The sequence below is a fragment of the Bidens hawaiensis genome, unplaced genomic scaffold, assembly GCF_021521415.1.
Source record: "Bidens hawaiensis isolate Kalapana, Puna unplaced genomic scaffold, B.hawaiensis_p1.1 tig00000296_1, whole genome shotgun sequence".
Lineage (NCBI taxonomy): Eukaryota > Viridiplantae > Streptophyta > Magnoliopsida > Asterales > Asteraceae > Bidens > Bidens hawaiensis.
Window position 1 is genome coordinate 3,265,752 of NW_027491024.1, and position 16,389 is coordinate 3,282,140.

Consider the following 16,389-nt stretch of genomic DNA (forward strand, 5'->3'; position numbering starts at 1 on the left):
GGACTATTATTGCCATTTACCAAAAACTTGTTTGACCATTTCAACCATCACATGCATCTTTACCCTATTTGTATGAACCATACTCTTACCATTATAAAAGCAAGGCTCCATACACCATTTTGGTTGTTCATCTTCTCCAAAATCTCTCTCAAATCCAAGTATTCATCTTCAACATATTGTTATTTTGATTTCTTAAGGTCAACTAACTATAGTCTTTCATTTTAACTTGTTCATATAATATTACTAACACTTGAATATGGTGGTACAACATATATATATATAATTCACACCCCTTGTTTCCTTTATTTGTTACTTCACCGACTCCGGTTGGTTAAGTTTCGAATGTCATAAGGCAAGGCTTCATGGAGGACTTCGTGTTCTTGATATATATTTACACACACATAACTTATTATACATATCACTTATGACTAACTTCTAACCCTTTTTAGTTTGTTCATATTATTTACAAGTTCCATGGTGTGGGTTTGTATAAGACTAACCTCGGTTTAACCGAAACTAGTCCAAACCGGAAACCGAACTTTTGTTTACTAGTTTTGTTAAAATAGTTGTTTAAACATGTTTATTGCTAGATTTGAGTTTCAAAAATCATTTTTACAAGTTCTTTGATATTAAGCATATGGAATCCATCTATGAACTCATTGGGAGATGGAAACCGAACTTAACCGAAACTTTTGCTTAAAAGACTTGTAGTTAACTTTTTAGTCGTAAAATTTAAGTTTTCTTCATTTATAAACCAATATACAAGTTCTATGATATTTGGGAATGTAGAAACCATCTATGAACTATTTGTGAGATGGAGACCGAACCAAACCGAACTATACCGACTTTTACTCGCTTAAGACACACAAGTGTGTTTTTAGCTATCAAGACTTGTATATATCTTTAAAAATAGTTTACAAACTGATTTTAATTATTTTCTTAAGTACTTGGAATTGTTGGATCCAACTTGATCTCATCATATAGTTTGCACCGACAAAACCGAACACTCGCTTAACGTGCGTTGTTAGTTCTAAACAATAGATCTACATACTTGGTTAAGTGTTAGTATATTTTAATGAGTTATCTCATAACAATTAATATGTTGGAAAGTTGACTTTGAGTTTGACCATTTGTCAAGACCCGAACCGACAACCCGAACACTTGTTAAAAACCCGTTTTAGTATCTTTGTCCCAAAGGAACTTGCATTTTAGCATTTTTCCCACCTTATTACTTAACATTGGTTAAGTAAATATTAAGGTTAGATACTTTAACCCGGTTTCGAGCAAACTTACATTTTTAAAGGATTGTTATTATAAATTCTTAAATAGTTACATTTTAAACCTTGAACTTTAATTGTTTACTTTTTGCAACAATTATTTTATTTAAAGATCTTCAAGACAACCATTCTAAATCCAAGATTTTATTGTCATTTAGGCCTTGCTCGTTAAACTTCAAACATCCGGTTATTCATCTTTTACCGATCAAGTTTTATACTTGAACGTGAGTAACTTCATACCCCGTTTTCTATATTTTGTTTTGGGGTGACATTTCATACTTATTCAAATCAAATGCTTTATACTTGAGTCTTAAACCACAAACGTTGTTGTATACTTTATTTGAATAATTGCTCGATTTGGTGTTCTATGCTTATATGCCTATGTGTTTATCGCTTTCGGTTGGTGGAATCTATAAATCCTAGACTACTTGGCATCCCCTTGTAGCAAGGTGTCGTTAACGTAATGCAATTAACTATATTCAGTTAAATCCTAGACTACTTGGCAATCCCTTGTAGCTAGGTGGCGCTAACGTAATTCTATTAGCGATTGTCAATTTATCCAAGTTTATAGCTATTATTTATGGTTTTGTATACTAGTTTTGTGGCTTTTCATATTATATATCTATTGTTCAAACTTATGAATTGCTCACAAACCTTTGTGTTGACAACTTTATTTTATGAAATGTTACAGGTTTGCATCTAGGTTGATTATGGAGTTCGGTGAAGAAAATGACACAAATACCGTTAGGATATTAGCAAAAATGAACAATATTTGATTTGCTATATTTTGTTGTATTTGACTTATGTATATTTGGTTATGTGACATTTTCGATGTTGTGAAATGAAATGAGTTTGTTAAATATTGTCGCTTTAAATAGTGTCATGCGCTTATGGGCAATCGTTACACCTCGGCATTTTCCGCCGCCTTTGGTCGGGGTGTGACACAAAGGACCAAAAATGAAAAATGGTATCCAGGGACCCATAACAATACGCGATGAGTCCAAGAACAAGGCCATCGCGTAACACGATGGTCCTTGATGACGCATCAACATGTGTCACATCCAGGTGACACGTGGCAGACGTGTCAGGCCACATGGCAGTTGTGTCAGGCCATGTGGCAGTCTCTGAGTAACGTGAGTCATCGCGATACGTGATGACCATAGGAAAGGTTCCATCGCGTATTGCGATGGGACCAGATTTCAGCTATAAATGGGAGGCTCATGGCTCATTTTACACACACACCTCCCACACACTCTCTCTGGAATATTTTCTCTCTCTACACCGTTTTGTGTGCCACGGACCCAGCAAACATCACCTCGTAATCCGTGCCAATACCCGACATTTTCTCAAAGTACGTGCCAACAAATCAAGACGACTAACGCATATCGTTTTGTGTGCCAATCTCGTAGTACGTGCCAAGCTTAGAAGTTCTGACGGTTTAAGTTCCGATACACGATATAGAGTAGAAGTGTTGCGCGATAGGTGATAAATATCTAACTTTGAATACCCGTGTGAGGTAGGGGTTCTGTCTAAGTTATTATTTTATTATTATAAATGGCTTAGACCATAGTCGGGGGTATAGCCCGAACCTTGATTAAGATTAAGAATAATATAACTTTTCTTATGCGAATGTTATAGTTAAAATAGTATTTCTTTGTGACTAAGAAATATAATATATATACAAGATATTATAGTTAAGAAATTAATGTTTCTTCTTGTAGGTTCCTGGACGGATCGTACACGGGATGTCTCTAACAACGCAGGTGCGGAATCCCTGCGTAGGTAGATACGAGTGTAGAGTATATAGAGATCGAACACACAAGCAATAAACCAACCACGTTATATTGATAACAAACACGTGACCCGAGGTCACCGTTACAGACTATGACACGTAACTCGGTTACTGAAAACTGAAACGAAAACCCTAAACGAACAACCTTCAACTGTTTCGTCTGAAACAGTATATAAACACGACAACTTCGCCACAGGCGAAGTTGTCAATAACTTCGCTGAGTCAACAAGTTCGCCATAGCGAACTTGTTGACAACTTCGCGCATTACAAAACAAACATAAACAAAACATAATTACATTACAGACTCGATTACAAATGCTAGACTATGAACTACTGACATACATGTACCAACAGACTCCCCCTTGGCAGTAGCTTCATATCTTGATCTTCAAATCTTGAGTCTTGTAATCTTTACCTCTACGCGTGCGCCCCTTCTCTCACACATACCGACACTACCCTTTGATATTTCCTAGCTTGATCCTTCCAAGCAGGAATGTAGAAGATCTTCTTCTCGTTGAGCACTTTCAAATCATCCTTCGATAGATTAACAAGATGCATCGGGTCGTACACCCGAAGTACTTCTTGTTCATCCTCATCTTCCATTACCGCCTCAGCTGTCTCACAATCCACGTACCACCATTTTAAATCTTTTAGGACGTTCTTGGGCATAACTTTCATCGGTACTTCTTTCAAATGACGGACTGGTTTATACTTCATTACCATCCAAGGTTTGCCGTCAGCCCTCATTCCACGATCTTTGTCTTCTATCAACTTTCCTTTTTGAGGCTTTAGGAGTTCAAACTTTTTGTCTTTAATGGCTTCTTTCCAGACGATCTTCCCAATGATTCTTGCCATATCATCATTACTTCTATTGATCAGCCCCAATCTCGCTAAATCTCTCACCTCACATTCTGGTAAGGAATTCAGAGATCTCAACAATCTCTTAAAGTACTGAATGCCGTCGTACCGTTTGATCACAAATAGTTTCAGCTCTTTGTCGTACAACCAGCATATGATTCCTTTCTTTGACTCTGCATAGCCCTTTATATTATAAGTCTTTCTGAACATCGTTGGCACTGCAGGCTTCTTGGTTTTAACAAACCACTGAGCACATCCTTCTTTCCAGTTCGGCTGCTCCTCCCATACTGTATCTTCTATCACACTCTCATCCCCCAATTCTGATCTCTCAACAGTTGGAATCTCATGTTCCACTGACTCATCTACAATCTCACCTTCTTCTAACACATCTTCCACATTAATCTGTTCTCCAATCCTCTCAATCTCATCCATAGGCAACACGTCATCATCATCCATCAACTCATCGTCCTCCTCCTCATCCAACTCCTTCAACGCATCAATAACGTCTTCAACATCAGCGTCGTCATCCACAACTACAACATCATCACCATCTGCATTTGTAGACTCCCCCTCAATTGTGGAAGCTCCAAGAGCCTGAGAGGTTCTTGGCAGCTCATCACCTGCACCTGAAGGTGCATTGGGATCATCGTCATGATCTTCTCGTCTTTTCGTTCTCAACTCATCGCCCCTACACGTCTTCTCCCCCTGAGATGCCAAGTAATCCTTGAAGGCATCTATTATTCGTCCATGTTCTACCAGGAGGGCAGCTTGTAGTCGATTGGATTCCACTAGGCGGTCAATAGTCTTTGACTGTTCAGCAACAATCCGCTCTAGCGAAAGAATCCTCTCGGTATCTGAAGTAGGCAATGGAGTTGGTGGAACATCAGCAGAAGTGACCGCAGGTGGTACACTTGGTAACCCTGCAGTAGAGGTGATTGTCGACTCCACAAACCGTGCAACTACCACCGGTGGATTAACCCCGCAGGTGGTACTCTCGTTTCATTACCGAACTGCAGAGCCAACCGTATGTCTTCCGAGGAAAACTGTATGTCTTGACCATTGACAGTTGCTCGCATCACTGGAGGCTCAGGTCTGCAATCATAATACACCGTCTGCCAGAAATCTTGAATGTTGGGCAGAGATATGGGTAGTGTATTAGTGATCGCGTGAAAAACTCGTGATCGTTGGAGAAATGTGATAATCTCCCTATAGTCTTCAACGCCTCGTGCGTCTGGATCCAAAGTGATGTATTGGTTATGGGCTGGGAAGAATTGTCGTTGCTCATCACCATCATCACCTCCAGTACCTCCAACAGCAGCCATATCTGCACAAAACAAATCAAGTTAGAGACCATAAAACCATCTCACAAGTTCGCTGTGTACCATATGCGAAGTTGTGATGTACAGGCGAATTTATAGTTGAGGCGAAGTTGGGAACAACTTCGCTTCATCTGTAAGTTCGTCTATAAACTTATAAAAAATTTGAAATAGGCGAAGTTATGTTCAAGGCGAAGTTATGGATAACTTCGCCATAGGCGAAATTAAGCTTCAAGCGAAGTTGTGGATAACTTCGCTGAAGGCGAACTTAAGCCACTGGCGAAGTTGAGAATAACTTCGCGTAAACCTTAACTTCGCCTGAATCTGAAACGGCGACTGTTCAGATTCAAACAAGGTTTATCCGATGTTTCGGACCGATTTAACGATCTAACAATGAAGTCCAACATATTTCAATGGTGTTAGGACGAAAAGGTCGTCCATGAACACGTAACGTGAGGTCGGAAAACTTGGTTTCTAAGGTTCGACGACCCGAGGTCTCGAACCGGGTAGAACTATAACGAGAAAGATAGGATGTTATTGACTACACATACCATTAGTATAGTAGAAACAAGGAACACAAGATCGAAATCGAAAGTGAAGAATAAGATCCGGATGAATTGATTAATCGAACAAGTTCGCTGGTAAATCGAGAAAAAAATACAGTTTACTGTTTACAATCCCTTATATAGGGCAGAGTGGGTTCAGGCGAAGTTACGCTTAACTTCGCCAAGGCGAAGTTAAGCATAACTTCGCTGAATTCAACAACTTCGCCCGTAATTTTCAAAATCAGCCCTTTAAGTTTGAATAATCCTGAATTTAACCTTAGAAATTACCAAAAAGAGTTAAACAAATATGATCAAGACCCAGTAACCAACAATAAAATAATATAACTACAAAAACTAAAAGAAACTTAGAAAAATTTTAACGAAATAAGGGATCAAATTTCAGTCTAGTCAGGGACCACTATGTTTTAGAAAAGATCCTAACAGGAATCATACTAACGATGTGACTGTCACTTAGATCCGTCTTTGGCTGTATTATGACATAGAGACACAGGTTGCAAGCATGTAAATAACGTAAATGGTTTTCATCGTTTCTGTGATACGGATTAAGGTTCATTTAAGCTCAAAGATTTAAGTTGGCAACATCTCAGAGATAATGATGTCTTCTATCTATTCTCAAAGCGTATTTGGCTATACCCAAGTCACCCCGAATTGACTTCGACCCATAGTGTCTGATTAACTTGTATATACTCGTTGACTGCTTCCCGTTCTTTTCTTACTCCAGACATGAGAAGTCTTGATTGTTACTATGTCTCATAAGTACTAAAGATATACACACATTTTTTTTTTTTTTTTTTTTTTTTTTTTTTTTTTTTTAACCAAACATTCTTATTGACTTCGGAGTATTAAACTACTGCAAGTCCCGAATCTGGATCACTGCAGTGTCTTGAAATGCTTTCTTCACGGGAATCAGATCACTCAGGGGCTCGTGTATGACTGGGTAGTTGCTTTTCTGCCTATCCTTTGAAAAGATATGTATGAAGACATACAAAACTCTTAAGGAGTTTCCACGTAAATTCGAGTAGTTTAAGTTAGTATCACATACACTTTTACGCACCATAAAAATTACCACGACATACAATGACTGTTCTAAAGCCTTTTAAGCCTAATAACTTCACTAGTTAAGCACACACGATCAGTATATATATCATTTTCCAAGGTTGGATCAATTTTCTGTTAAACACAGCATAGAACTTCATACGAAGTAACAGACTTGAAAATTAATTTCATTTCCCTTAAAAAAAAAACTTTAAATTCAATCGCCCCAATCACGTCAAAGTCGTCAGGTAAACGGCTATCCTGAAGATCCAATGGATCAACTGGACCGACCACATACAAGTATGTGTCCTTCTTACTAAGTATGACCGACTAATTTTCAGCAACTGAAAGAACACACGTCATAGCTGCACCGGTCACTTTCAGTCTTCCGGTTAATGGCTATCCTCATTCTCTAAGTTGAAACGAGGACCAAAACATATCCTAGGATATGTCCATCAAACTGAGGTAACCGACTAATTTTAAGCAAAAATGACCCATGTTTTTTTTTTTTTTTTTTTTTTTTTTTTTTTTTTTTTTTTTTTTTAACTCAAAGACATGGTTACTCGGGATTGATCATCCCGTTTAGCTCAATTAGGTTTTGAAATCTGGATTTATCAAACGCTTTTGTAAACAGGTCAGCAAAATTTTCAAGTGTATCAACTTTTTCGATCTTGATCAGTTTCTTCTCAGCACAATCCCGTATGAAGTGATGACGAATGTCAATATGCTTAGTTTTACTGTGCTTCACGGGATTGTTAATTACTGAGATGGCGGCAGTGTTATCAATTAAAATAGGAGTAAGTAAGAAATTCAGACCATAGTCGCGCAATTGTTGCTGAATCCACAAAACCTGAGAGCAGCAGTTGGATGCTGCCATGTATTCAGCTTCGCATGTTGAAATTGCAACTGATGTCTGTTTCTTGCACTGCCAGGAAACTAATCTTCCTCCAAGAAACTGACAGCCTCCTGTTGTTGACTTCCGACTCTGATTACAGCCACCATAATCAGAATCTGTATACGCCACCAGTTCAACGTCTCCCCCCTTTGGGTACCACAACCCTAGTTTCGGCTTGCCCTTAAGATACCGCAAAATCCTCTTCACACCTTTCATGTGAGATTCCTTTGGGTTTGCCTGAAAACGAGCACAAAGACAAACAGAAAACATTATATCGGGCCTAGAAGCAGTTAAATACATTAATGAACCTATTATCGCCCGATACAGAGTAGGGTCCACATCTGCGTCACCATCTGATTCAGCGCCCAATTTGTGATTGACGCAGATTGGGGTGTCATATGGAGAACTGTCCTCCATCTTGAATCTCTTCAGCACATCATGAACATACTTTGTTTGATGAATGAACATCCCATCCTTCTTCTGATCAACCTGCAATCCTAGAAAGAAGGTTAGTTCACCCATAGCACTCATCTCGAATCGTTTTTTCATGACAGCCTCAAAATCCTGACACATGGATACTCTTGATGCAGCAAAAATGATATCATCCACGTAGACTTGAACCAGTAAGAAGTCACATCCTTCTCTCTTCACAAACAGCGTACTGTCAATCAATCCCCTTTCAAAACCATTTTCCAGCAAGTAGTCCGATAACGTTGAATACCAGGCACGAGGTGCCTGATGTAACCCATATAACGCCTTGCTCAACCTGTATACGTGATCCGGAAAGTCTGGGTCAGGAAAACCCGGAGGTTGCTCAACAAACACAACCTCATCAACTTTCCCGTTAAGAAACGCGCTCTTCACATCCAACTGAAACACCTTCATTTTTTTAGATGCAGCAAACGCCAAAAACAATCTAATCGCTTCTAACCGGGCAACAGGAGCGAACACCTCATTGTAATCAATACCCTCTTGCTGATTAAAACCTTTAACAACCAGCCTCGCCTTATTTCTCACGATAATCCCCTTATCATCTCTCTTGCACTTGAACACCCATTTCGTGCCTATAGCATGCACATTCTTTGGTTTTTCAACCAAGGTCCAAACTTCCATTTTCTTGAACTGAGCCAACTCTTCTTGCATGGCTTCGACCCACGAGCTGTCCTTTAAAGCCATTTGATAATTCTTTGGTTCAATTTGGCTTATAAAGCAGGAGTACAAACATTCATTCATTATACCTGTTTCTTTTATACTTGAATAAACACAGGTGTGCTCATTCAGGCTACTTCTGGTTTGTACACTCGAGGACACATCACCTATAACGTTCTCCAATGGGTGATCTTTGTGAATTCTCGTGGTCGGAACAGCACCGACATGCAAATTGTCTTCCAAGTTCGAAGAGATCTCATCTATGGTTGTTTCTGGCTGAGAGTGAAAAGGATTAATAAATTCATCTTCAGTTGAGGCCGCAGGGGTATCGATCGTGTTTGATGTGGAAGGTTGAGATTTCTTAAAAATCTGATGTTGCAATATATTCTCTTCCTCATCAAGTATCATCTTCGTCACAGCTCTTTCGTCTTCTTCAGAAATTTCCAAATTAGGTACGTTAAACGACTTAAAAAGTTTAACATAGTCAAACAGCTCAGCAGGTCCATTGCTTGGTTTTGGCGGTTGGTAACTAGTAATGTCGGTGTTACAAACCACCTCCACCTTGCAAGTCGACGTATTGAAGACCCGTCTGTTGGGAGTCCCAACAACATAACCGACAAGGATTCCCTCATCAGCTACTTCACCAAATTTCGAATTAGTCTTCAAAATCGAACAAGGAGACCCAAATGGTTCAAGACCGCACAAGTTGGGCTTCCTTCCGTGCATAAGCTCGTAACAAGTTTTTCCAAGTCTCTTAACGGTTAACACCCGATTCAGAACATAGCAGGCTGTAGCAACTGCTTCAGCCCAGAACATCACAGGAAGCTTTGAGTCTGCCAGCATAGTTCTGGCTCCTTCAATCAACGTTCGGTTCTTCCTTTCAGCTACTCCGTTCTGTTGTGGAGTATACGGAGCGCTGTATTGATGCTCAATACCCTTCTGAAGACAAAAGATTTCCATCTCAAAGTTCTTGAACTCTGTCCCATTGTCGCTTCTGATGAATTTAACTGATTTACTCATGACGTTCTCGACTTTTGTAATCAGATTCTTCACCATCTGAGTCGTCTCGTCTTTCGTTTTCAGAAAATATACCCACGAGTATCGCGAGTAATCATCAGTTATCACCAAGCAGTAAGAAGTACCACCTAGACTTTGTACATTCACCGGACCGAAGAGATCCATATGAAGTAGTTCTAGAGTACCAGCAATTGAGTTGATTGTCTTGGTGAGATGGCTTTTCTTGTGTTGTTTTCCCTTCTTGCACGCTATGCATTTATCTTCAAAGTTAAAACTCTTTAAGGGAACGCCCATCACAAGCCCATTTTTGACAATGAAGTTCATCTTACGAAGATGAATATGTCCCATTCTCCTGTGCCATAATTCTGATTCTGATTCGCTTGCCTTCGTCATTAAACAGGATTCTCCGGTGGCCATTTCAGTAGACCTCATATCCATCACGTATGTATTCGTTTCACGTGGAGCTTTCATTACTATCCATTCTTCTGGTATATGAAAACCAGGCTTCAATACAATCGCTTCATTCTTAGTGAAATGGACAGTGTATTCTTTATCACAGATCTGCGACACACTCAGCAGATTGTGCTTTAATTCCTCCACAAAATTTACGTTTTCAAGTGTCATTCTCCCATTCGACACAGTTCCTCTACCGGTAATCCTTCCTCCGCTTTCACCAGCAAAACTAACTCTAGCTCCCTGAACAGGTTTTAAGTCTTGCAACAAGTGTTTGTTGCCTGTCATGTGCCTGGAACAGCCGCTATCTACAATCCAAAGATTGTTTGCAGCCCTGTTCAACTGTTCCTGCACAATAAAACAAAGAGTTAGAATCTTGGGACCCAAGACCAATTGGTCTTGGATCGATACGTCCCGTACCCTGGCTTTCTTAAGTTAGCATCAGGATAATTTCTGTAAGTCCTGTTAGGGAATCTCCCTGCAGATTGTGTGTAATGCCTTCCAAACCTTTGAGAATTGAAGGTGCTATATCTTGAGGTTTGGTTGTAAAACTGAGGTTGGTTTTTATGAAAACTTGAATTCGTTACATTTTGGCATTTTTTAAAGTTTTCATTTTTAGCAGTAACAAAATGACGCTTATACTCAGTTTTAATTGGCTTCATACCTCTTAATCTCGGCTCCAGAGGGCAATCTGCAACTAAATGCCCTAACTTATTACATCTAAAGCAACACCGACTCTCCAATTTCTTGTCAAATGTTGGTTTGGATGTAGAGGTAGTGTTACCAGCCGTTCGTCTCACATAAGGTGGGACGTACGGATTGAGTGGAGAACTCTTTTTAGAAACTTCATTTGTATCTCCATCGGTGGGTAACCCTACCTCCTCTTTTGTCTGATCAGATTCGGACAACTTATCCGAATCCGATGAGACTGGACTCAAAACAGAAATATTCACATTAGAAACTTTCGAACTTGTTTCTCCACAGCTAACACTTGGTTTTACACTTGTAATCTTGATTGGAGTTGTCTGAGGAACTTCGAAATCGACAGATTTCTGAACACTCGGATTATAAGTATAGTTGTGGTTAAAGGGTGGTGGAACTTCATTATATCCGATTCCTCCCCTCTTTGCAGAGGTACCTGGATCACTCACGAGGTGATCAAGGATGGCCGAGGAATTCCTGAACTGCTCAAGTTTGCGGTTCAGTTCCACCACCTTTACCTGGTGGTCAGCAATCTGTTTATCTCGATCAGCAATCACTTTAGTTTTTTCCTCCAAAACTTCATAACTAAGATCAATTATTTCAATTTTCTCAGCAAGTTTAATTTTTAAGCTTTGAACGTCTTTTTCACATGCTTTTATTTTAATTTTATAACTCGTTTCTCTTGCTTTCGTAAAATGGTGATCTTCTTTAATAGTTTTAAAGTCAGCATCTAAATGGACATACTGATCAGTTATTGTTTTAAGTTGCTCAGACAGATTCTCACAACTAGTACAAATAGTTTTAGGACTTACCTCGGAGCGATTATCCTTGTCATCTGCCATGAAAGCTGTTTCTTCTTCAGTAGCTTTCTCAATTCCTTCAACCTTCTCACATTCTTTCACTTCAGCCTCAGCCATGTTCGCTTGTTCACCAGAACCACATGAATGCGAGTTCCAGTTGTACTCACCTGCTTCTCTGGTCAACATGGCGTTAATCTCTCTGTTAACTCCAGAATGTTGTGTAGGTCGACCTTGTCCTCGTTCAACCCTCTCATTTCTGCATTCCTTGGCAAAGTGCCCGTACTGCTGACAATTATAGCACCTTACCTTGGATTTGTCGAACCCGGGCCGACCACCAACAAATTTTCTTCCAGTTTTGTTCATAAAACGTTTCACACGCCTCACAATCATTGCCATTTGCCACTGCAAATCCATCTCCTCCAGATCATCAGCATCGATCTGATCGTAATCCTCATCAAGAGCAGCAGGGTCCACAATCTTCCCCTGGATGTAGTTTTCATAGGAAGCAATAAATGATGCATAGACTGCAAACTGCTCTTCAGCAGATTTTACACTCATAGGCATCTTGGAATAACTATTGCTAGATGCATTTGCAGAAAAACTACTTGTGGATGCTTGAGGCTTTGAAGTACTAGATCCTCCAGCAACGAAACATACATCACCATTAGTGTTTACAGAAACTTTTCCTTCATGAGACGAGTCAGAGCCTGACTCCCCTTTCGAGTAAAAAGCAGCAGATTCAGGCCTTGAACTTGAGCCTGAGTTAACCTTAGCACCATACATACCAGGGTCTTGTATCTGATCTGTTGGTGTTTCCTTTCGAACCATATTAAGCTCATAAGTTCTGAGCTTGTTTACTGCCGTTTCAAGATCACAATTTGGAAAGTCTCTGTCTTCCCTCATAAGGACGGTGTACATTTCCCACTTCGGTGGGAGAGCATCGAGAAGCTTTTCAACGATCTCTTCTTCTCGGTAAGCAATTGAATAATTGCTGAGCTCTGTCATTAGATGATAGTATCTGGTGATAATATCATCCAGTGATTCGTTCTTCAAAAATTTGAAGACGGAGAACTGGGTTTTTAAGAGTTTGATCTTTGATGCACGTATACCCACATTCCCCTCGAATCTATTTTCAAGAGCATCCCAAAGCTCTCTCGCAGAAGTGTACTTTCGGAACGTATGGAGAACCTCTTGAGGAAGTGCCATTGTTATCGCAGCATGGGCCTTGCTTTCGGCCTCGTACATTTTCTTCTCTTCGTCCTCCATTTTGCTGTACTTCTTAACCACATCGCGACCTTCGTATTGCGCAGTTGGAGGGATATATCCATCCTGGATGCACACCCACATTTTGGCATCCTGGTATTTGATGTATTGGATGAATCTGTCCTTCCATGCCACGAAGTCAGTTCCCTTCATCAGCCTCGGGGCCTTAGTGGCAGACCCCGCTTCTACCTCCATCTTGACCAAGTCGGAGATATTGATCGACGACATCCTTGCAAAAACCTGAAAAACCTGGAAAAAACAAAAAAAATATTAAAACAGCTCAGTTGGCGAAGTTAAGAATAACTTCGCTTGAAGGTTAACTTCGCTGAAAGAGAACTTCGCTGAGATCTTAAATTCGCTTGATTTGGGCGAAGTTAAGAATAACTTCGCTTAGCTCTGGCGAACTTATGAGTTGAGCGAACTTGGGTTTGAAGCGAAGTTGCGGATAACTTCGCTAAGGCGAACTTATGAAGTGAGCGAAGTTGTAGTTAACTTCGCTAATCCTTATATCTTCGCCAAAAACCCTAATTCCAGCGACGGCAACTTCGCCTGAAGAATGGTAACTTCGCCCGATGAACGGTAACTTCGCCCGTTGAACAGGGAAGTTTGTTCAGATCTGTTTTCGTCAATCCAGCAGCTCCCGATCAATGCAAAGGCTTGAAAATGACTGTCAAGCACTACCAAAACTCAATCCCAACAAAAACACGTCCCGCGAATAGGTCAAACGAGACGTTTTCTACACCCGCGTGAAATCCCGAACCTCACAATCGAGCCGATTGGCTCTGATACCAATTGTAGGTTCCTGGACGGATCGTACACGGGATGTCTCTAACAACGCAGGTGCGGAATCCCTGCGTAGGTAGATACGAGTGTAGAGTATATAGAGATCGAACACACAAGCAATAAACCAACCACGTTATATTGATAACAAACACGTGACCCGAGGTCACCGTTACAGACTATGACACGTAACTCGGTTACTGAAAACTGAAACGAAAACCCTAAACGAACAACCTTCAACTGTTTCGTCTGAAACAGTATATAAACACGACAACTTCGCCACAGGCGAAGTTGTCAATAACTTCGCTGAGTCAACAAGTTCGCCATAGCGAACTTGTTGACAACTTCGCGCATTACAAAACAAACATAAACAAAACATAATTACATTACAGACTCGATTACAAATGCTAGACTATGAACTACTGACATACATGTACCAACACTTCTTGAAGAAGAAACTCAGTATAGATGTTTCTTCCTGAAGAAGAAACGAACATATAATTGGTAAACGAATAAAGGGACTAAAGGTCCAAATGTTTTATATAAACAAATGATTTTATCAAGGTTAAAGCTATACAGAACAGACTAAAGGTCTGAAGCTATATCGATGATCTAGTTATTTATACAATAGTTATTCTCGTACTATAGGTCCGAGGTAACAAAACAAGAAGCAGAAAATTAGAAAACAGGAATCAGTATCAGAAACTGATTATAAACAGAAAAGGTGAATACGCCCTAAACCTTTACAAACTCTTTTAGAGTTAGAATGTTTGCATAGGATTTACGAATCCTTAAAACTTTGTGTTACAATAATAAGAAACGGAAACTCTGATTAAGAGTATACATGTGTCTGGATCCATTCATACATGGTGACTCAGCATTTCCCCGAGGCCATGCATATCATCAACATGCCTCTGGAAGTCTGTGGGATTGTTCAGAGAAATGATATTGTGTAATAATTAATTGTACATGTACTTAGGGTAATTTGATCCCAATTTAGTTAGGTGTCTAATGAGTAGTCACAAAGGTATTATTTTTGATTTCACAAAGGTGTTGAAAAGATTTTACAACAGAGTCAGCGTCATTCACCAGATTTGTATAAACAAAAACCCAAAAATCCTAAGTGTCGTGATGTGGTCGCTCCCCCTTTTTTGGAGTCACCAGATTTGTTTGATTTTTAAACGGAGGCTTATCATGCATTTGACCCAAATTCACGGGTATGGGTCTTATCAAACCCAAATATATCTTAAACGGGTTATAACATCTCATTAAATTAAAAACTAATCTCACCAAATATTTAATTTAAAAATCCTATAAAGTAGGGATATACCCAAAATTAATATCTGATTTATTTAAAAAAAATTATATATTATTTATAATTAAAAACCCAATTTTATAGTAAAAAATAAACGGGTATTGGGTCTCATTAAACCCATATAGCTTTTAAATCGGGTTATAACATCTCATTTATTTATGAAACAATTTATCATCAAACCATAAGTATATTATTAACTTCATACAATAAAAAAATAAAAATTCAAAAAATAAATAAATATTAAAAACAAATAAGATAAAATAACCCCCGTAATACGGGGGGATAAAAACTAGTGTGTATATATATATATAAAACACTCTTAATAAAAAAATTATAAAACAAAAATAAATCGAAAATAAAAAAAGTAAAACAACCAAAAAATTTTATTTTTCATCCCGGTTTTATAAAGAAAATTAAAAAAATACCGGTTTAACGAAATTATACACATATGTATAACACTTATTTTTTTAATTTTATACATGTTTTTTATACACATATGTACAATTTAAGGTAAATGATAATGTACATATGTGTACATTACGTAACTAGAGATTAAATGAAATTATATACATGTGTATAATACGAAGTTAGTTTTTTTTTATGAAACCGGAATGAAATATAACAATTTTGGTTTTTTACTTTTTTAAAATTTTTGTTTTTTTTGTTTTATAATTTTTTAAATATTTTTTTAAAGGTTTTGTTAGTGATCATAAATGGTTCTCAAAGTTCTAAATTTTCAAATGAGTCTCTTAGAATCTTTATATATATATATATATAGAGAGAGAGAGAGAGAGAGAGAGGGTTATCCTAGAAATAAGTAGTTTCCTAAGAAGACTAAGAATAAATCATAGCCATTGGATCATGTTAATCAATGGTTGAGATTTAAAATCACCAATAACCGACATAGTTTCCTAGAATTACTCTTTAATCATTATAACCGACATAGTTTCCTAGAATTGTTCTTTCATCATCATTTGTAACGCTAAATGTCAAAAATTGATTGGTTCTTACCATTCCTAGGAAACTCCTTATTCTTATTTGAACCCTTATATATATATATATATATATATATATATATATATATATATATATATATTATATATATTATATATATATATATATATATATAAAAGAGTTCAAATAAGAATAAGGAGTTTCCTAGGAATGGTAA